This window comes from Protomyctophum parallelum (assembly GCF_964188405.1).
Source record: "Protomyctophum parallelum genome assembly, chromosome: 20".
NCBI lineage: Eukaryota > Metazoa > Chordata > Actinopteri > Myctophiformes > Myctophidae > Protomyctophum > Protomyctophum parallelum.
The window spans coordinates 424,694-447,905 of NC_139718.1; the positions used below are offsets into that span (position 1 = coordinate 424,694).

The 23,212-nt window shown below is 38.9% G+C and overlaps 1 pseudogene across 1 annotated transcript in view; it reads right to left on the minus strand.

The window, feature by feature from the left end:
- The window catches only part of LOC310878475 (calpain-1 catalytic subunit-like), a 53,267-nt pseudogene that overhangs the window by 12,427 nt on the left and 17,628 nt on the right, over positions 1 to 23,212 (minus strand). The window contains exons 6-15 of the transcript XR_014571100.1: positions 22,147 to 22,321; positions 21,449 to 21,523; positions 20,616 to 20,701; positions 15,972 to 16,046; positions 14,032 to 14,194; positions 12,864 to 13,029; positions 11,014 to 11,062; positions 9,283 to 9,491; positions 6,787 to 6,841; positions 1,738 to 1,809 (exon numbers count right to left, since the gene is read on the minus strand). The product of XR_014571100.1 is annotated as a calpain-1 catalytic subunit-like (transcript). The remainder of the gene's footprint in view (positions 1 to 1,737; positions 1,810 to 6,786; positions 6,842 to 9,282; positions 9,492 to 11,013; positions 11,063 to 12,863; positions 13,030 to 14,031; positions 14,195 to 15,971; positions 16,047 to 20,615; positions 20,702 to 21,448; positions 21,524 to 22,146; positions 22,322 to 23,212) is intronic.

Sequence of the window (23,212 nt, forward strand, 5' to 3'; positions counted from 1 at the left end):
ATACATATATAAACAGATACACATAAACAGATACATATATAAACATATACATATAAATATAAATATATACAACCAGATGCTGATAGGTATTTCGGTAGATCTGTTATTTTGTGGATGGAAGTTTTCATGTTCCCCGTGAAATATTCTTCATATTCCATTATGAATTGCCCCTGTGTCTTTCATGGAACTTATGTCACCCTGTTCCACTGAGCTTTCATCTCACTTCATGCCCGATGTTCCACTAAGTTACATTTCACTTCTCCCCTAGCCAGCGTGAGATAAAGAATTGTTTTGCATTGTCTGCCTCCCTCTGAGGAAAAACATGTTATTTTGTCCTTGGTCTATATATGCCCAGAGCAGACAGCCAGGCTCCAACTAACTAGCCTTAGCTGGTTGTCAGGGTCCAATTATGAACTACAATTCACCTTTAAACTACATATCCAATGCATGTATGCTTCCTGGTTTGTTAGGAAGTGACAGTGAATTATCCCATGGTTGTCTGACACATTCAAGGGGCCAGCTAGGCACTCCAATGTTGAAGCGCTGGGCCCTAGTGGTAAGAGGAAGGACTGCAGGCGGACCCGTGGATTCTTGACGAGGAAACCCCGTGCAACCGAGCGCTCAATGTTAAAGCCCAGCTGCACTTCAGCATTTGGACACCAAAATTTGGTGTCCAAATGCTTCCACTGACATGAATAGCGGAGGGGGCGGAGCTTCACGCCAGTTTAGTCTCTATCCTTTTAATACTCTATGGACACATTGGACTGTGTAACGTACTCTATCTGATTACAAGGATATATATATATATATATATATATATATATATATACCGGCTCCATTTTGAGAGGCGGTAGAGAGACCTTTTTCCCTGTGTCCATTTTGGACATGGGAGAATCATTCATGTAATTGACTGTATGTGGATCCATTTCTGTGCTCTCTGAACCAAGACGCTAAAACATCAATAAGCTCTGACTGCAGACTCATTTATTAATCTTTGGGTATTTAAAGGTATTTTTCTAAAAGTATTTCTTGCTTTTCAGGAAATTAATAAAACCTTATATTTTTTTAAACGCTGTAATACTGCCTCATCAAAGTTGGTGTTGTGACTATATATATTGTCAATTACTGTACTTGCATGAGAAGGAGAGAGGTGGTGGAGTTAGCTGCTTTAGCAGACAGTTTGAGGGTCCAATGGAGTTAAGAGGTTTTGTCCAATGCGTTTTTTTTACTACTTTCCATTGGTTCAATATTTTCGAAACAACACACAGCCGTAAAGGATGTTCAATAGCACTGATTTATGAAACAACACACAGACGTAAAGGGTGTTCAATAGCACTGATTTATGGAACAACACACAGACGTAAAGGGTGTTCAATAGCACTGATTAATGAAACAACACACAGACGTAAAGGGTGTTCAATAGCACTGATTTATGGAACAACACACAGACGTAAAGGGTGTTCAATAGCACTGATTTATGAAACAACACACAGACGTAAAGGGTGTTCAATAGCACTGATTTATGGAACAATACACAGACGTAAAGGGTGTTCAATAGCACTGATTTATGATTTAAACTCTAAAACCTCAAAAATGGAGTTATGAGGTTTCCTCCTGACAGCAACGCTTGTAGATCTGAGCTGAGCTTACAGTAACTAGTAGTAGTGGTAGTGGTAAAAAGTAAAACCTGGTCACTTTATTGACGGAACAGTAGGTAGTAGTGGTAAAAAGTAAAACCTGGTCACTGTATTGACGGAACAGGACTTTCTTGTTCTCTTTGTCGGCGTGGCCGTTCTGCTTGTCTCTGGGCTGGGAATGAAACGTGGAATGGATTTTAATAAAGGTGGAATGGGTTTTATATATATAAATATATAAACAGTGTTTCTGTATGTTATATAAATATATAAACAGTGTTTCTGTATGTTATATAAATATATAAACAATGTTTCTGTATGTTATATAAATATATAAACAGTGTTTCTGTATGTTATATAAATATATAAACAGTGTTTCTGTATGTTATATAAATATATAAACAGTGTTTCTGTATGTTATATAAATATATAAACAGTGTTTCTGTATGTTATATAAATATATAAACAGTGTTTCTGTATGTTATATAAATATATAAACAGTGTTTATGTATGTTATATAAATATATAAACAGTGTTTCTGTATGTTATATAAATATATAAACAGTGTTTCTGTATGTTATATAAACATATAAACAGTGTTTATGTATGTTATATAAATATATAAACAGTGTTTCTGTATGTTATATAAATATATAAACAGTGTTTCTGTATGTTATATAAACATATAAACAGTGTTTATGTATGTTATATAAATATATAAACAGTGTTTCTGTATGTTATATAAATATATAAACAGTGTTTCTGTATGTTATATAAATATATAAACAGTGTTTCTGTATGTTATATAAATATATAAACAGTGTTTCTGTATGTTATATAAATATATAAACAGTGTTTCTGTATGTTATATAAATATATAAACAGTGTTTCTGTATGTTATATAAATATATAAACAGTATTTCTGTATGTTATATAAATATATAAACAGTGTTTCTGTATGTTATATAAATATATAAACAGTGTTTCTGTATGTTATATAAATATATAAACAGTGTTTCTGTATGTTATATAAATATATAAACAGTGTTTCTGTATGTTATATAAATATATAAACAGTGTTTCTGTATGTTATATAAATATATAAACAATGTTTCTGTATGTTATATAAATATATAAACAGTGTTTCTGTATGTTATATAAATATATAAACAGTGTTTCTGTATGTTATATAAATATATAAACAGTGTTTCTGTATGTTATATAAATATATAAACAGTGTTTCTGTATGTTATATAAATATATAAACAGTGTTTCTGTATGTTATATAAATATATAAACAGTGTTTCTGTATGTTATATAAATATATAAACAGTGTTTCTGTATGTTATATAAATATATAAACAGTGTTTCTGTATGTTATATAAATATATAAACAGTGTTTCTGTATGTTATATAAATATATAAACAGTGTTTCTGTATGTTATATAAATATATAAACAGTGTTTCTGTATGTTATATAAATATATAAACAGTGTTTCTGTATGTTATATAAATATATAAACAGTGTTTCTGTATGTTATATAAATATATAAACAGTGTTTCTGTATGTTATATAAATATATAAACAGTGTTTCTGTATGTTATATAAATATATAAACAGTGTTTCTGTATGTTATATAAATATATAAACAGTGTTTCTGTATGTTATATAAATATATAAACAGTGTTTCTGTATGTTATATAAATATATAAACAGTGTTTCTGTATGTTATATAAATATATAAACAGTGTTTCTGTATGTTATATAAATATATAAACAGTGTTTCTGTATGTTATATAAATATATAAACAGTGTTTCTGTATGTTATATAAATATATAAACAGTGTTTATGTATGTTATATAAATATATAAACAGTGTTTCTGTATGTTATATAAATATATAAACAGTGTTTCTGTATGTTATATAAACATATAAACAGTGTTTATGTATGTTATATAAATATATAAACAGTGTTTCTGTATGTTATATAAATATATAAACAGTGTTTCTGTATGTTATATAAACATATAAACAGTGTTTATGTATGTTATATAAATATATAAACAGTGTTTCTGTATGTTATATAAATATATAAACAGTGTTTCTGTATGTTATATAAATATATAAACAGTGTTTCTGTATGTTATATAAATATATAAACAGTGTTTCTGTATGTTATATAAATATATAAACAATGTTTCTGTATGTTATATAAATATATAAACAGTGTTTCTGTATGTTATATAAATATATAAACAGTGTTTCTGTATGTTATATAAATATATAAACAGTGTTTCTGTATGTTATATAAATATATAAACAGTGTTTCTGTATGTTATATAAATATATAAACAGTGTTTCTGTATGTTATATAAATATATAAACAGTGTTTCTGTATGTTATATAAATATATAAACAATGTTTCTGTATGTTATATAAATATATAAACAGTGTTTCTGTATGTTATATAAATATATAAACAGTGTTTCTGTATGTTATATAAATATATAAACAGTGTTTCTGTATGTTATATAAATATATAAACAGTGTTTCTGTATGTTATATAAATATATAAACAGTATTTATGTATGTTATATAAATATATAAACAGTGTTTCTGTATGTTATATAAATATATAAACAGTGTTTCTGTATGTTATATAAATATATAAACAGTGTTTCTGTATGTTATATAAATATATAAACAGTGTTTCTGTATGTTATATAAATATATAAACAGTGTTTCTGTATGTTATATAAATATATAAACAGTGTTTCTGTATGTTATATAAATATATAAACAGTGTTTCTGTATGTTATATAAATATATAAACAGTGTTTCTGTATGTTATATAAATATATAAACAGTGTTTCTGTATGTTATATAAATATATAAACAGTGTTTCTGTATGTTATATAAATATATAAACAGTGTTTCTGTATGTTATATAAATATATAAACAGTGTTTCTGTATGTTATATAAATATATAAACAGTGTTTCTGTATGTTATATAAATATATAAACAGTGTTTCTGTATGTTATATAAATATATAAACAGTGTTTCTGTATGTTATATAAATATATAAACAGTGTTTCTGTATGTTATATAAACATATAAACAGTGTTTCTGTATGTTATATAAATATATAAACAGTGTTTCTGTATGTTATATAAATATATAAACAGTGTTTCTGTATGTTATATAAATATATAAACAGTGTTTCTGTATGTTATATAAATATATAAACAGTGTTTCTGTATGTTATATAAATATATAAACAGTGTTTCTGTATGTTATATAAATATATAAACAGTGTTTCTGTATGTTATATAAATATATAAACAGTATTTCTGTATGTTATATAAATATATAAACAGTGTTTCTGTATGTTATATAAATATATAAACAGTGTTTCTGTATGTTATATAAATATATAAACAGTGTTTCTGTATGTTATATAAATATATAAACAGTGTTTCTGTATGTTATATAAATATATAAACAGTGTTTCTGTATGTTATATAAATATATAAACAGTGTTTCTGTATGTTATATAAATATATACACAGTGTTTCTGTATGTTATATAAATATATAAACAGTGTTTCTGTATGTTATATAAATATATAAACAGTGTTTCTGTATGTTATATAAATATATAAACAGTGTTTCTGTATGTTATATAAATATATAAACAGTGTTTATGTATGTTATATAAATATATAAACAGTGTTTCTGTATGTTATATAAATATATAAACAGTGTTTCTGTATGTTATATAAATATATAAACAGTGTTTCTGTATGTTATATAAATATATAAACAGTATTTATGTATGTTATATAAATATATAAACAGTGTTTCTGTATGTTATATAAATATATAAACAGTGTTTCTGTATGTTATATAAATATATAAACAGTGTTTCTGTATGTTATATAAATATATAAACAGTGTTTCTGTATGTTATATAAATATATAAACAGTGTTTCTGTATGTTATATAAATATATAAACAGTGTTTCTGTATGTTATATAAATATATAAACAGTGTTTCTGTATGTTATATAAATATATAAACAGTGTTTCTGTATGTTATATAAATATATAAACAGTGTTTCTGTATGTTATATAAATATATAAACAGTGTTTCTGTATGTTATATAAATATATAAACAGTGTTTCTGTATGTTATATAAATATATAAACAGTGTTTCTGTATGTTATATAAATATATACACAGTGTTTCTGTATGTTATATAAACATATAAACAGTGTTTCTGTATGTTATATAAATATATAAACAGTGTTTCTGTATGTTATATAAACATATAAACAGTGTTTCTGTATGTTATATAAATATATAAACAGTGTTTCTGTATGTTATATAAATATATAAACAGTATTTATGTATGTTATATAAATATATAAACGGTGTTTCTGTATGTTATATAAATATATAAACAGTGTTTCTGTATGTTATATAAATATATAAACAGTGTTTCTGTATGTTATATAAATATATAAACAGTGTTTCTGTATGTTATATAAATATATAAACAGTGTTTCTGTATGTTATATAAATATATAAACAGTGTTTCTGTATGTTATATAAATATATAAACAGTGTTTCTGTATGTTATATAAATATATAAACAGTGTTTCTGTATGTTATATAAATATATAAACAGTGTTTCTGTATGTTATATAAACATATAAACAGTGTTTATGTATGTTATATAAATATATAAACAGTGTTTCTGTATGTTATATAAATATATAAACAGTGTTTCTGTATGTTATATAAATATATAAACAGTGTTTCTGTATGTTATATAAATATATAAACAGTGTTTCTGTATGTTATATAAATATATAAACAGTGTTTCTGTATGTTATATAAATATATAAACAGTGTTTCTGTATGTTATATAAATATATAAACAGTGTTTCTGTATGTTATATAAATATATAAACAGTGTTTCTGTATGTTATATAAATATATAAACAGTGTTTCTGTATGTTATATAAATATATAAACAGTGTTTCTGTATGTTATATAAATATATAAACAGTGTTTCTGTATGTTATATAAATATATAAACAGTGTTTCTGTATGTTATATAAATATAAACTCCGTTTAGACTCACCTTTTCAATGTGGATGCCATGGTCATGGTTATGGTCATGATCACCGGAGTTCTCGCTGACAAAAACAAATGAAGATGAACATGTTAAACATTCTTTTAACATGTTTAACAGCATGTTTTAACATGTTTTTAACATGTTTAACAGCATGTTTAACATTTAATATTAACATGTTCTTAACATGTTTAACAGCATTTTTAACAGCATGTTTAACATTTAACATGAACATGTTTTTAACATTTAACATTAACATGTTTTTAACATGTTTAACATTTAACAATAACATGTGTTCTCCCGACGAAAAACATGGAAAGATTTATACTGTAATTTATTGAAAATATTTACTTTTTCTTGATGTATATGTGTGCACGTGTCTATGTGTGCACGTGTCTATGTGTGCACGTGTCTATGTGTGCACGTGTATATGTGTGCACGTGTCTATGTGTGCACGTGTCTATGTGTGCACGTGTATATGTGTGCACGTGTCTATGTGTGCACGTGTCTATGTGTGCACGTGTATATGTGTGCACGTGTCATGTGTGCACGTGTGTATGTGTGCACGTGTCTATGTGTGCACGTGTCTATGTGTGCACGTGTATATGTGTGCACGTGTCATGTGTGCACGTGTCTATGTGTGCACGTGTCTATGTGTGCACGTGTCTATGTGTGCACGTGTCTATGTGTGCACGTGTATATGTGTGCACGTGTCATGTGTGCACGTGTATATGTGTGCACGTGTCATGTGTGCACGTGTGTATGTGTGCACGTGTCTATGTGTGCACGTGCACGTGTCTATGTGTGCACGTGTCTATGTGTGCACGTGCACGTGTCTATGTGTGCACGTGCACCATGCAGGGTTAGAACCTAACCTGACCCTAAAAACTCAACGAAACAAGGTAAGAAACAACTACCGCCCTATTTCTATTCTAAGCTCAATCTCGAAAGTGATGGAAAAATAGGTTGAAAAGTATCTTGCCACAAATAAATTAATGTACGAGTTCCAATCTGGCTTCAGAACATCCCACTCCACTGACACATGCCTCCTCTATTTGAGCGACCACATCAAACACGAGGTGGACGCTGGAAAATACTGCGGCATGGTCATGCTGGACCTCCAAAAGGCTTTTGACATCTTGAACCATCCATACTGGTTAACAAGCTAAAAGCAATTGGTTTTGATAGTACATCAGTGAGCTGAATGCAATCCTACCTGGAGGGGAGAGAACAGATGGTGGAGGTGAATGGAACACTGCCCCCCCCCCCCCCCTCCAAGTGAGCTGTGGTGTTCCACAAGGAAGCATACTAGGGCCTTTACTGTTCCTAATATATGTAAACGACATGACATCAGCTTGTGACTGCAACTTGTTCCTGTTCGCAGATGACTCGGCACTGCTAGTCTCGGACAGGAACAAACTGCAGGTTGAAAAGGCCCTCAGCTCCGAACTGAATCCATTCTCTTTGGATCTAATAGTAGGCTAATCTCAGCAAGGTAAATTACTTCTTGGTTAGAGTTGGTGACAATGTTATCACACGTAAAGATGAAATTAACCACCTAGGTTCCATCCTGGAGGCTAATCTGGCCACCAACGTAATAAAAAAGTCAACCAAAGAATCTTACAGGATCTCCTCACTGGTCAACAAAAACACCTTGAAGACCTTAACAGGAGCCCTCGTACAAGGTTTCTTTGACTATGCATCCACTTCTTGGTACCACAGCACCTCAAAGGCCCTTAAAACTAGGCTCCAGACTTCCCAAAACAAACTGGTCAGGCTCCTACTTGGCCTCACCCCCCAAACCCACCTCACCCCTGCCCACTTTGACAGGCTGGAATGGCTTATGGTCAACGACAGAGTACAGCATCTTGCAATGGGTCTGGTCCACAAGATTCGATACACCACCAAGATACATGTACCTGTCTAGATACTTCCTTAATGTAAACGAAGTCCACACCCACAACACCAGAGGGAGTGCAACGAACCATGTACAACCCAGATTCGGCACAAACAAGGGACTAAATTATTTTCGCTCCTATATGCCACCAAAATGTGGAACGCCCTACCAACAGTCATTAAGACATGCAAATCCCTTGACTCCTTCAAAACCGCTCTCAAAGGGCACCTATGGACGGCTGCAATAAGAAACTGGCCCCCGTCAAATCTGAATCCCCCCACCCCTTTTTCCCCTCACTGTATATGTTTCTTTTCCCTTTTTGCTTCCTTCTTTGACTATATAGAAGTGTCTATTTGTACGTCTCTAAATGTTTTGATGAATTGAACAAGGTGGACCCTCTTGTAAACGAGTGTAATGCTTAATTATTCTCCGTGTGCTGCTACCTTGTGGTGGTGGAGAGGCTCAGAAAGCTTTACCGGAGGGGGTTCATACCCTCAGCAGGTTTAACCATGCCGGGCAGGTTTCTAGAGGAGAGGCCTGGCCCTCACCGAAAATCCAGACTATGAATAGGCCTTGAGTCAAGTCAAGTAAATAAAGATAGGACTTACTGGACATGTGTCTCTGCTTTGGACAGGATGGACAGGATGAAGGAAGCGGTCTCGTTGGGTCTGAAGGTAGAAGGAACTATCAGGTACTCTCCGGGCTTCAACAGGAAGAACTCCATCACCTCGCGGGCGTTCATGTAGTTCTTGCTCTGAGCCACGGGGGCGTGGCTGTTGAAGAAAGAGGCGGGGAACTTCCCACGCATCTTTAGATACTGTAAGATATAGTACATTATTATTATAAACGTAATGTATTATTAATAATTATTGCTACATTATTATTATTAATATTCATGTAGTTCATCGCACCGACTGTGGCTTATTTACCAACAGCCGGTTAAAACTGGTGGTTTTAACCGGTTAAAACATGGGCTGAGGTAAATGAAAAACTTCTTATAGTATAGAGTCGGTCAGTGTGGGCACACGACCGCTTATGTGGAACTATAGTGGCCCTCTGGAGTGAGTGTGGAACTATAGTGGCCCTCTGGAGTGAGTGTGGAACTATAGCGGCCCTCTGGAGTGAGTGTGGAACTATAGTGGCCCTCTGGAGTGAGTGTGGAACTATAGTGGCCCTCTGGAGTGAGTGTGGAACTATAGTGGCCCTCTGGAGTGAGTGTGGAACTATAGTGGCCGTCTGGAGTGAGTGTGGAACTATAGTGGCCGTCTGGAGTGAGTGTGGAACTATAGTGGCCCTCTGGAGTGAGTGTGGAACTATAGTGGCCCTCTGGAGTGAGTGTGGAACTATAGTGGCCTCTCTGGAGTGAGTGTGGAACTATAGTGGCCATCTGGAGTGAGTGTGGAACTATAGTGGCCCTCTGGAGTGAGTGTGGAACTATAGCGGCCCTCTGGAGTGAGTGTGGAACTATAGTGGCCCTCTGGAGTGAGTGTGGAACTATAGTGGCCCTCTGGAGTGAGTGTGGAACTATAGTGGCCCTCTGGAGTGAGAGTGGAACTATAGTGGCCCTCTGGAGTGAGTGTGGAACTATAGTGGCCGTCTGGAGTGAGTGTGGAACTATAGTGGCCCTCTGGAGTGAGTGTGGAACTATAGTGGCCCTCTGGAGTGAGTGTGGAACTATAGTGGCCCTCTGGAGTGAGTGTGGAACTATAGTGGCCCTCTGGAGTCAGTGTGTAACTATAGTGGCCCTCTGGAGTGAGTGTGGAACTATAGTGGCCCTCTGGAGTGAGTATGGAACTATAGTGGCCCTCTGGAGTGAGTGTGGAACTATAGTGGCCGTCTGGAGTGAGTGTGGAACTATAGTGGCCCTCTGGAGTGAGTGTGGAACTATAGTGGCCCTCTGGAGTGAGTGTGGAACTATAGTGGCCTCTCTGGAGTGAGTGTGGAACTATAGTGGCCATCTGGAGTGAGTGTGGAACTATAGTGGCCCTCTGGAGTGAGTGTGGAACTATAGTGGCCCTCTGGAGTGAGTGTGGAACTATAGTGGCCCTCTGGAGTCAGTGTGTAACTATAGTGGCCCTCTGGAGTGAGTGTGGAACTATAGTGGCCCTCTGGAGTGAGTATGGAACTATAGTGGCCCTCTGGAGTGAGTGTGGAACTATAGTGGCCCTCTGGAGTGAGTGTGGAACTATAGTGGCCCTCTGGAGTGAGTGTGGAACTATAGTGGCCCTCTGGAGTGAGTGTGGAACTATAGTGGCCCTCTGGGTTGAGTGTGGAACTATATAGCTAATACAGTATCAAAGTTGCATGGTGTACAGTAACATAATAAAATAGTTCCTTACCTCTCCAGTCACCTTGGGGTTGAATGAGAACAGGAACAGATGTTGGGAGAGAGAGAGAGAGAGAGAGAGAGAGAACAATGAGTTACATTTTGTAAATTAACGTAGCTGAGCAGGGAGAAGAAAATGTAGCAGCGCCTGAATGCCAAATTAAAATATAATAATAATAACATATAATAATAAATATATCCACACTTTGTTGTATTCTCATTGTATAATAAAATGTTGGTTCATTCTATTGTAGGATTATCTGACTGAAATAGATGTGAACTCAAATACGTCTGTTTAATTAACAGCATGAAAATACAACACACCTGTATGCAACGAGACGCAGCGCCATCTAATAGAAGAGTTAGGACATTGAGGGGGCAGAAACCCAGAGCCATCTAATAGAAGAGTTAGGACATTGAGGGGGCAGAAACCCAGAGCCATCTAATAGAAGAGTTAGGACATTGAGGGGGCAGAAACCCAGAGCCATCTAATAGAAGAGTTAGGACATTGAGGGGGCAGAAACCCAGAGCCATCTAATAGAAGAGTTAGGACATTGAGGGGGCAGAAACCCAGAGCCATCTAATAGAAGAGTTAGGACATTGAGGGGGCAGAAACCCAGAGCCATCTAATAGAAGAGTTAGGACATTGAGGGGGCAGAAACCCAGAGCCATCTAATAGAAGAGTTAGGACATTGAGGGGGCAGAAACCCAGAGCCATCTAATAGAAGAGTTAGGACATTGAGGGGGCAGAAACCGAGCCATGTTCATGCAGCCTGAACTGAGACAAGCTGGAGTCGGAAATACATTGTTTCCAACGAGGGCGGCGCAAATAAGAGCTGTTTTAAGCATGTGAGCAACATATAAACTGTTTTTAAAGTATTGTACAGTAACAAGTTAACTAAAGTCTCTGTAATGTTTATGTTGTAAACACGATATACAATAAAGGGATTTAAGATGCATTTCTGCATTTCAAGTCTATGTAGGAGAGCCTCCATTGGACTGAAGCCAATAGAAGTCTATGTAGGAGAGCCTCCATTGGACTGAAGCCAATAGAAGTCTATGTAGGAGAGCCTCCATTGGACTGAAGCCAATAGAAGTCTATGTAGGAGAGTCTCCATTGGACTGAAGCCAATAGAAGTCTATGTAGGAGAGCCTCCATTGGACTGAAGCCAATAGAAGTCTATGTAGTAGAGCCTCCATTGGACTGAAGCCAATAGAAGTCTATGTAGGAGAGCCTCCATTGGAATGAAGCCTATAGAAGTCTATGTAGAGAGTCTCCATTGGACTGAAGCCAATAGAAGTCTATGTAGGAGAGCCTCCATTGGACTGAAGCCAATAGAAGTCTATGTAGGAGAGCCTCCGTTGGACTGAAGCCAATAGAAGTCTATGTAGGAGAGCCTCCATTGGACTGAAGCCAATAGAAGTCTATGTAGGAGAGCCTCCATTGGACTGAAGCCAATAGAAGTCTATGTAGGAGAGTCTCCATTGGACTGAAGCCAATAGAAGTCTATGTAGGAGAGCCTCCATTGGACTGAAGCCAATATAAGTCTATGTAGGAGAGCCTCCATTGGACTGAAGCCAATAGAAGTCTATGTAGGAGAGCCTCCATTGGACTGAAGCCAATAGAAGTCTAGTAGGAGAGCCTCCATTGGACTGAAGCCAATAGAAGTCTATGTAGGAGAGCCTCCGTTGGACTGAAGCCAATAGAAGTCTATGTAGGAGAGCCTCCGTTGGACTGAAGCCAATAGAAGTCTATGTAGGAGAGCCTCCATTGGAATGAAGCCCCATGAAGTGAACGCAGTTTGCGTAACTCTGTCTATCTAAGGCTCTGACCTCAGAAGGTTGTGATGTCACTGAACTGACCTCAAGATGGAGAACCCGATGTGGAGGTTCTGGACCAGCCGGCGGTTCCTCTTGTCGGGTTTCTGCATCAGAGACACCAGCATGTTGTTCCTGCTCTGCTTCTCCTCACACTGCTTCTCTAGACCCTCCATCTTGATCCGGAACTGAGGGTTGGTCCAGAACGACTCTGAAAGGGAGAGAGAGAGGAGAGAGAGAGAGAGAGAGAGAGAGAGAGAGAGAGAGAGAGAGAGAGAGAGAGAGAGAGAGGAGAGAGAGAGAGAGAGAGAGAGAGAGGATGAGAGAGAGAGAGAGAGAGAGAGAGAGAGAGAGAGAGATGAGAGAGAGAGAGAGAGAGAGAGAGAGAGGGGGAGAGAGAGAGAGAGGGGGAGAGAGAGAGAGAGAGAGAGAGAGAGAGAGAGAGAGAGAGAGAGAGAGAGAGAGAGAGAGAGAGAGAGACAGAGAGTATAATACAAGTAAGACGCGCAAACGCGGGAAGCGAACGCAGCTCGTGTGTGTGTGGTTGTGTGTGTGTGTGTGTGTGTGCTACAGCTGCGCCCTGTGTGTGTGTGTGTGTGTGTGTGCTACAGCTGCGCCCTCTGGTGGCGGGCGGGTGGTGTAACAGCGGGACACACACACACACACACACACACACACACACACACAGACATTCAGCCCTTGCTGTCATAGTAAGTGGTCACTGCGTTCGCAATTATCAAGTCGACCATGTACCTATGACGTTAGTTTTGTGAATTAATTTACTTTTAACCCATTCTGACGTGAGATCAGATTCTAAAAAGTCTTCTACATCCTGACAGTTTTCCATTCTGACCTGAGATCAGATTCTAAAAATGTCTTCTACATCGTGACAGTTTTCCATTCTGACCTGAGATCAGATTCTAAAAATGTCTTCATCCTGACAGTTTCCTGAAGAAGCTATGTTTCTATGTCAGTCGTTTTGACTCCCCCCCCCCCCCCCCCCCCCCAGTGCCCCCCCACAAAATGACGGGAAACAACTTTATAACAACTTTAGAAAAAATATTTCACCAAAACCAGAGCAGAACTCCCACCAGGCAATCAATTATACAGTTGCAACCACTATATGAATGGCATGTACAGCTTAAGTTAAAATAATCTGAACTATCCCTTTAAATGTGTACCTCTATAGTGGTTACCCCCCCCCCCCCCCTACCTCTGTGGTTCATGCACCCCCCCGCGGTGGTCCCAGCCACCCAGCGACCATCGTAGAAGGACGGTTTCCAGGTGGCAGGAACTGGTCTCGTCCAGGAAGTCTGGACACAGACAGCAGATGTCCAGGTCCTGAGTAGAACCTGCAGAAGTCCTCCATGGTCATCCTGTTAACAGATTCAGAGATTCAGAGATTCATAGATTAACAGATTCATAGATTAACAGATTCATAGAGATCCGTGGCTCAAATGGTGGTCCGTGGCTCAAATGTGTCTGAGAGGCTAAATGTCATCAGATGGTGGTCCGTGGCTCAGATGGGTCTGAGAGGCTAAATGTCATCAGATGGTGGTCTGTGGCTCAGATGGGTCTGAGAGGCTAAATGTCATCAGATGGTGGTCCGTGGCTCAGATGGGTCTGAGAGGCTAAATGTCATCAGATGGTGGTCTGTGGCTCAGATGGGGTCTGAGAGGCTAAATGTCATCAGATGGTGGTCGTGGCTCAGATGGGTCTGAGAGGCTAAATGTCATCAGATGGTGGTCCGTGGCTCAGATGGGTCTGAGAGGCTAAATGTCATCAGATGGTGGTCCGGTGGCTCAGATGGGTCTGAGAGGCTAAATGTCATCAGATGGTCCGTGGCTCAGATGGGTCTGAGAGGCTAAATGTCATCAGATGGTGGTCCGTGGCTCAGATGGGTCTGAGAGGCTAAATGTCATCAGATGGTGGTCCGTGGCTCAGATGGGTCTGAGAGGCTAAATGTCATCAGATGGTGGTCCGTGGCTCAGATGGGTCTGAGAGGCTAAATGTCATCAGATGGTGGTCCGTGGCTCAGATGGGTCTGAGAGGCTAAATGTCATCAGATGGTGGTCCGTGGCTCAGATGGGTCTGAGAGGCTAAATGTCATCAGATGGTGGTCCGTGGCTCAGATGGGTCTGAGAGGCTAAATGTCATCAGATGGTGGAATAATGATGGGCCTTGATATGAAAAGGGCTGTGCTAAAAGGGCAGAACTCCCACCACGGGACTCGGGCAATCAATTAGTACAGTTGCAACCACTCTATTAATGGCATGTATTTCATACAGCTTAAGTTAAAAAAAATCTGAACTATCCCTTTAAATGTGTACTTCTGTAGTTCATGCACCCCCCTCTGTAGTTCATGCACCCCCCCCCCCCTCTGTAGTTCACTGTGCTAAAAGGATAACACAAAATATTTCCAAAATGTCGTCTGTATTCAATTCACCCAGACATATACAGACATACCATACTATAATTAATACTATATTATGCAAGAGACCATCAATACTTAAGCAGCAGTCAAAAACTATATTTACAGAAAAACAGCAGCCAGGGACTCCTGGTTGTAAAGTGTAGACAGGTGGTGTTTTATGGAGGGTAGAGAGATGGCATTCCACACTTTACTACACCCTCTCTCTACTTAAAACTCACCAGAGATGTTTACAGCACAGCTCCATACCCATTTCTTCACACTTGCTTTTAGTTGATTCATGTGTTGTAATTCATGTCCTCAATGTTTAGCCTGATTCACAACCTTTTTTTTATATCATTTTAATGATACTTCATGTTTTTGCTTAATCAGACCAGTTGTGTGTCCAGTGGAAAACTCGTATGAATCTGATCTCAGGTCAGAATGGGTTAATCAGACCAGTGTGTGTCCAGTGGAAACATCGTATGAATCTGATCTCAGGTCAGAATGGGTTAATTGTCTTTTTTTTCCTTTATTGCTCTGTAAAGCACATTGAGCTGCATTCATGTCATGAAAGGTGCTAAATAAGGTAGGTTTGGTGATCGGCCGTGTGTGCGTGCGTGCGTGCGTGCATGCGTGCGTGCATGCGTGCGTGCGTGTGTCCGTGTATTTCTAGTTATTATTATTATTATAGTTATTATTATTATTATTATTATACAAGGTGTATGAATGGTTGTACTCACCAGAACTCTCCATCATCTCGCACTGACTGACACATCTCCCTGTCCTGAGGGCTGACCGACTGCCACAGTGGAGACCTGGAGAATAATTATATGTTAATACAATACAATACAATACAATACAATACAATACAATACAATACAATACAATACAATACAATACAATACAATACAATACAATATGACCATCCTAGACTAGCAGTCTACTAGCATACAAAGGAATTTATGGACAAAGGAATGCTTGTACCTATTGCATTTGCACGCATGGACCTCTAAGGATCTCAGATTTGTACTTTACAGTTAGGTTTCCAAACCAACTGGTGATCCCATACCTTAGAATTGACTCTATATTAGCTCTATAGATTGATTGATTGATTGATTGAAATATTTATTAACAGTTTGTAGAATTACAGTACATTTCAAGCACAAACTCAGTACAAAGACTGTTAACTGTGAGTGGACGACCCAATTAAGCATTAAACTTGTTTACAAGAGGGTCCACCTTGTTCAATTCATCAAAACATTTAGAGACGTACAGGCGCTGGTGTATTTTTGCACACATACCATCCTAGGATACCATCCTATAGGAAGCCCCCTTACCATCCTATATATGTGGCTGTCTGGATAACCTTGTAAAATATAATTGGCCCAAGAGACGAGCCCCCCCCCCCCCCCCCCCCCCGGGCCCCTGGGGGCCTCTGACAGTGTTATTCCATCTGTGTGTACTTTATGAGAAGCTCAAGGGACCAGAGCCAGTTTGAAGTTAAGCTTATGTTCATACAAAGACAGACATGGTGGCGTTTTATATTCTCTCTCTCTCTCTCTCTGAGCCAAAAATTGATGAAAATAGCAGATCTTCAAGCTCACAACATGTCACATCGCGACACATTGTGAGCTTGTAGATCTGCTATTGTCACTAGGGCGCTAGCCCCTCCTATAATCAGCTATTAAGGAGTTTTGCACACAGAGCGGGTTTTTTCATGCGTTTTGCAGTTCCGAATTCCGCACAAAAAAACACATCCCACAAAACCTCCTTGCAAAAAAAAAAAAAGTGAATTATTTAAATTATAGCTGCTATGTTTTCCAATCTGAACCGTCAGGATCCAATCTGAACCATCCAGTTGATCATTTTCAAACATCTATCTGTATCTGGATACAGACAGACAGACAGACAGACAGACAGACAGACAGACAGACAGACAGACAGACAGACAGACAGATAGCAAAATGGTAAATGGTAAATGGTGCATTTATATAGCGCCTTTATCCAAGGCGCTTTACATAGATTGTGCATTACATTCACCCATTCATACACCGATTGCGGCGGAAGCCATGCAAGGCACCAACCAGCACATCGGGAGCAATTTGGGGTTCAGTGTCTTTGCCCAAGGACACTTCGACATGTAGACAGGAGGAGGAGGAGCCGGGGTTACGAACCGCCGACCCATGGATCATTGGACGACCTGCTCTACCTCTTGAGCCACAGTCGCCCCCAAAGCTCTGATCAGTGATCACACACACGCACACGCACACACACACACACACACACACACACACACACACACACACACACACACACACACACACACACACACACACACACACACACACACACACACACACACACACACACACACACACACACACACACACACACGTGTCAAACCGGTTTGTGATCAGCAGCAGATGAACTGCCCGGAGCAGACATGGCTCTGTGCCAAACAGTTTTTGGGTGTGAGTAAGGTAAGGTAAGGAAAGGAAAGGTACTATGTTTACCCAGGGTAACTGGACTAAGGAAAGGAAAGGTACTATGTTTACCCAGGGTAACTGGACTAAGGAAAGGAAAGGTACTATGTTTACCCAGGGTAACTGGACTAAGGAAAGGAAAGGTACTATGTTTACCCAGGGTAACTGGACTAAGGAAAGGAAAGGTACTATGTTTACCCAGGGTAACTGGACTAAGGAAAGCAAAGGTACTATGTTTACCCAGGGTAACTGGACTAAGGAAAGGAAAGGTACTATGTTTACCCTGCAGGGTAACTGGACTAAGGAAAGGAAAGGTACTATGTTTACCCAGGGTAACTGGACTAAGGAAAGGAAAGGTACTATGTTTACCCAGGGTAACTGGACTAAGGAAAGGAAAGGTACCATGTTTACCCTGCAGGGTAACTGGACTAAGGAAAGGAAAGGTACCATGTTTACCCTGCAGGGTAACTGGACTAAGGAAAGGAAAGGTACCATGTTTACCCTGCAGGGTAACTGGACTTAGGAAAGGAAAGGTACCATGTTTACCCTGCAGGGTAACTGGACTAAGGAAAGGAAAGGTACCATGTTTACCCTGCAGGGTAACTGGACTAAGCTCAAGAACTTGTTTACAGCCAGGCCCTGCTCATAGAACATTTCATTGTAGAGGTTCAATGCCTTGCTCAAGGGCACTTCGACATGTAGACAGGAGGAGGAGGAGCCGGGATTCGAACCGCCGACCCATGGATCATTGGACGACCTGCTCTACCTCTTGAGCCACAGTCGCCCCCAAAGCTCTGATCAGTGATCACGCACACGCACACGCACACGCACACGCACACGCACACACACACACACACACACACACACACACACACACACACACACACACACACACACACACACACACACACACACACACACACACACACACACACACACGTGTCAAACCGGTTTGTGATCAGCAGCAGATGAACTGCCCGGAGCAGACATGGCTCTGTGCCAAACAGTTTTTGGGTGTGAGTAAGGTAAGGTAAGGAAAGGAAAGGTACTATGTTTACCCAGGGTAACTGGACTAAGGAAAGGAAAGGTACTATGTTTACCCAGGGTAACTGGACTAAGGAAAGGAAAGGTACTATGTTTACCCAGGGTAACTGGACTAAGGAAAGGAAAGGTACTATGTTTACCCAGGGTAACTGGACTAAGGAAAGGAAAGGTACTATGTTTACCCAGGGTAACTGGACTAAGGAAAGGAAAGGTAGCCTCAGGGCTCTCTGTTAGAGCCTCCCTCCCCTCTGGAGAGCCTCTCCTCTAAAGCAGGGGTTCTCAACCTGGGGGTCGCCAAATTATTGTGGAGGGTTCCCAGATTATTTTTACAAAAAAATAAAATGAACTGAAATGGCTGGAAAAATGGAAATTAAGAGATTACAATACATTACAGTACATGCATACATTTCCTTAATGATTATATCTGTTTTCAGTATCTAGTTATGACTAGACCTGTACGGGCCTGTCGACCACCGGCCTACTGGAGAACGATGCAACTTGGGAACCTAAAAGTACCCGTTATAACTGTCTGTCTGTCTGTCTGTCTGTCTGTCTGTCTGTCTGTCTGTCTGTCTGTCTGTCTGTGTCCCACATGGAGATCTCTGTATCTGTCTGTCTGTGTCCCACATGGAGATCTCTGTATCTGTCTGTCTGTGTCCCACATGGAGATCTCTGTATCTGTCTGTCTGTGTCCCACATGGAGATCTCTGTATCTGTCTGTCTGTGTCCCACATGGAGATCTCTGTATCTGTCTGTCTGTGTCCCACATGGAGATCTCTGTATCTGTCTGTCTGTGTCTCACATGGAGATCTCTGTATCTGTCTGTCTGTGTCCCACATGGAGATCTCTGTATCTGTCTGTCTGTGTCCCACATGGAGATCTCTGTATCTGTCTGTCTGTGTCTCACATGGAGATCTCTGTATCTGCCTGTCTGTGTCCCACATGGAGATCTCTGTATCTGTCTGTCTGTGTCCCACATGGAGATCTCTGTATCTGTCTGTCTGTGTCCCACATGGAGATCTCTGTATCTGTCTGTCTGTGTCCCACATGGAGATCTCTGTATCTGTCTGTCTGTGTCCCACATGGAGATCTCTGTATCTGTCTGTCTGTCTGTGTCCCAAATGATCATTTAGCTGGGTCCCCCCTGGAACTCCCTCAAGTACCCCTGCGGGTCCCCGGACCCCACTTTTGGAACCACTGGCCTAGACACCAGTGTCTAGGGCCTAGACACCAGTGTCTAGGGCCTAGACACTGAACTTGAACAATGGGATTAGAACACTAATCCCCCAAAAAGAGAACAAATCCTTTTCTAAAACATGAGACGTTAGACGGAGGTCAAAGTCATCACGTTTCACTCAGTGATTTGTCTCACATCACACAATAACACATTGTTCATCACACTGTGAAACGTGAGGATAATTCTGTCCTCCTGTTGGCTGAATAACTCTCTACTATATATGTAAAATAAAGATTATGTCCTCCTGTTGGCTGAATAACTATTTCTACTCTTAAAATAAAGAAATCAAGAAGTGAATGTTTTATACAGACAACGAAACCTCCTCAGAGTTGATGTAATTTAAAGGTTAAAGGTTAAAGTTCAGAGGTCATTTTAGAGGTCAATCGCTCCACTCCCCCTGACCCCAGGGGTTAAAGGTCATAGGTCCTTACCCATCGCTCCAGTCCCCCTTCCACTCCCCCTGACCCCAGGGGTTAAAGGTCATAGGTCCTTACCCATCGCTCCAGTCCCCCTTCCACTCCCCCTGACCCCAGGGGTTAAAGGTCATAGGTCCTTACCCATCGCTCCAGTCCCCCTTCCACTCCCCCTGACCCCAGGGGTTAAAGGTCATAGGTCCTTACCCATCGCTCCAGTCCCCCTTCCACTCCCCCTGACCCCAGGGGTTCCACAGACGCACCAACTGGACGGCTGTTCCTCTGCTCATCATCTGAAATATACATTACATTTATAATACATTTATATTACATTACATTTATATTACATTACATTACGTTGTAATGTAGTTTTTGACAGAGCCGTTGCTAGGCAACACAGGGGACATGTTTCGCGCACAGCCGTTCACTTTCTTGTTTACGGCCCTGCAAAACTGTCTATTATTCTGGATTAAAGCATCTCGTTTGGAATATAAACACTTCTAGAGTGAGATCAGTTGTGACAGTGGAATATAAACACTTCTACAGAGACTTTAGATGTGACAGTGGAATATAAACACTTCTACAGAGACTTTAGATGTGACAGTGGAATATAAACACTTCTATACTTTAGATGTGACAGTGGAATATAAACGCTTCTACAGAGACTTTAGATGTGACAGTGGAATATAAACACTTCTACAGAGACTTTAGATGTGACAGTGGAATATAAACACTTCTACAGAGACTTTAGATGTGACAGTGGAATATAAACACTTCTACAGAGACTTTAGATGTGACAGCGAGAGGAAGTAATGGAAGATTATACCTCCCGGTTTTGGGGGGAAATGGAAGGTGGGGCTTTTCAGAGAAAAATCTGTCTCATCTGCTGGGCACTCTAGCGCTTTTAAGTTCTGGCACACAAAAAGTGTTAAAAGACATAAACAAAAGACGAGATTTCCCGTATTGGCACAGCCAGGGTTAAGCTTCTAGATACAAGAAATGTAGACTTTGGCATAGAATGTGTTAAGGTCAAAGGTTACCTGTTTGATGCCAGTGACAGTGTAGGCGTGGCCGTCCACCAATCCGTTGGTTGACACTGTGTTGTCAGAGGTCTCCTGTACCAATAAAGTTATTTATTATTGAACACTGTGTTGTCAGAGGTCTCCTGTACCAATAAAGTTATTTATTATTGAACACTGTGTTGTCAGAGGTCTCCTGTACCAATAAAGTTATTTATCAATAAACATTGTCTCCTGTACGGATACAAGACAAGATATTGATCATTAAAACATAGATTATGTATCATCAACACATAAACATCCCAAACCGATCAGGGATCTCACACACAGCTATAGAGTCCCTAGACTTACGCCCTGTGGAGTCCCTATAGAACAGCTATAGAGTCCCTAGACTTACACCCTGTGGAGATCCTATAGAAAAGCTATAAAGTCCCTAGACTTACACCCTGTGGAGTCCCTATAGAACAGCTATAGAGTCCCTAGACTTACGCCCTGTGGAGTCCCTATAGAACAGCTATAGAGTCCCTAGACTTACGCCCTGTGGAGTCCCTATAGAACAGCTATAGAGTCCCTAGACTTACGCCCTGTGGAGTCCCTATAGAACAGCTATAGAGTCCCTAGACTTACGCCCTGTGGAGTCCCTATAGAACAGCTATAGAGTCCCTAGACTTACGCCCTGTGGAGTCCCTATAGAACAGCTATAGAGTCCCTAGACTTACGCCCTGTGGAGTCCCACAGCCCATCAGGGCTTTAGACTTGGCAGCTCTCTGCATCAGTTGGAATAGGTTAGGAGGAGCTTCGTTGAGCTGGAAACAGATGTGAACGCCTCCGGTGAAATCCACCAGGGCCTCGGCGGGGGTCCCTGCCGTCATGTCTGCATAGGAGCCACACACCCTGAAAACATAGAATAACACCCTTAAATAATACAAAGAATAACACCCTGAATACATAGAATAACACCCTTAAATAATACAAAGAATAACACCCTGAAAACATAGAATAACACCCTTAAATAATACATAGAATAACACCCTGAAAACATAGAATAACACCCTTAAATAATACATAGAATAACACCCTTAAATAATACATAGAATAACACCCTGAAAACATAGAATAACACCCTTAAATAATACATAGAATAACACCCTGAAAACATAGAATAACACCCTTAAATAATACAAAGAATAACACCCTGAAAACATAGAATAACACCCTTAAATAATACATAGAATAACACCCTGAAAACATAGAATAACACCCTTAAATAATACATAGAATAACACCCTGAAAACATAGAATAACACCCTTAAATAATACATAGAATAACACCCTGAAAACATAGAATAACACCCTTAAATAATACATAGAATAACACCCTGAAAACATAGAATAACACCCTTAAATAATACAAAGAATAACACCCTGAAAACATAGAGTAACACCCTTAAATAATACAAAGAATAACACCCTGAAAACATAGAATAACACCCTTAAATAATACATAGAATAACACCCTGAAAACATAGAATAACACCCTTAAATAATACAAAGAATAACACCCTGAAAACATAGAATAACACCCTTAAATAATACATAGAATAACACCCTGAAAACATAGAATAACACCCTTAAATAATACATAGAATAACACCCTGAATACATAGAATAACACCCTGAATGCATAGCAGAGTGATTAACACAGGGGTCCCTGCAGTCATGTCTACATAGGAGCCACACACCCTGAATACGACAATGATTACAACACCCTGCAGTCAAATGGCT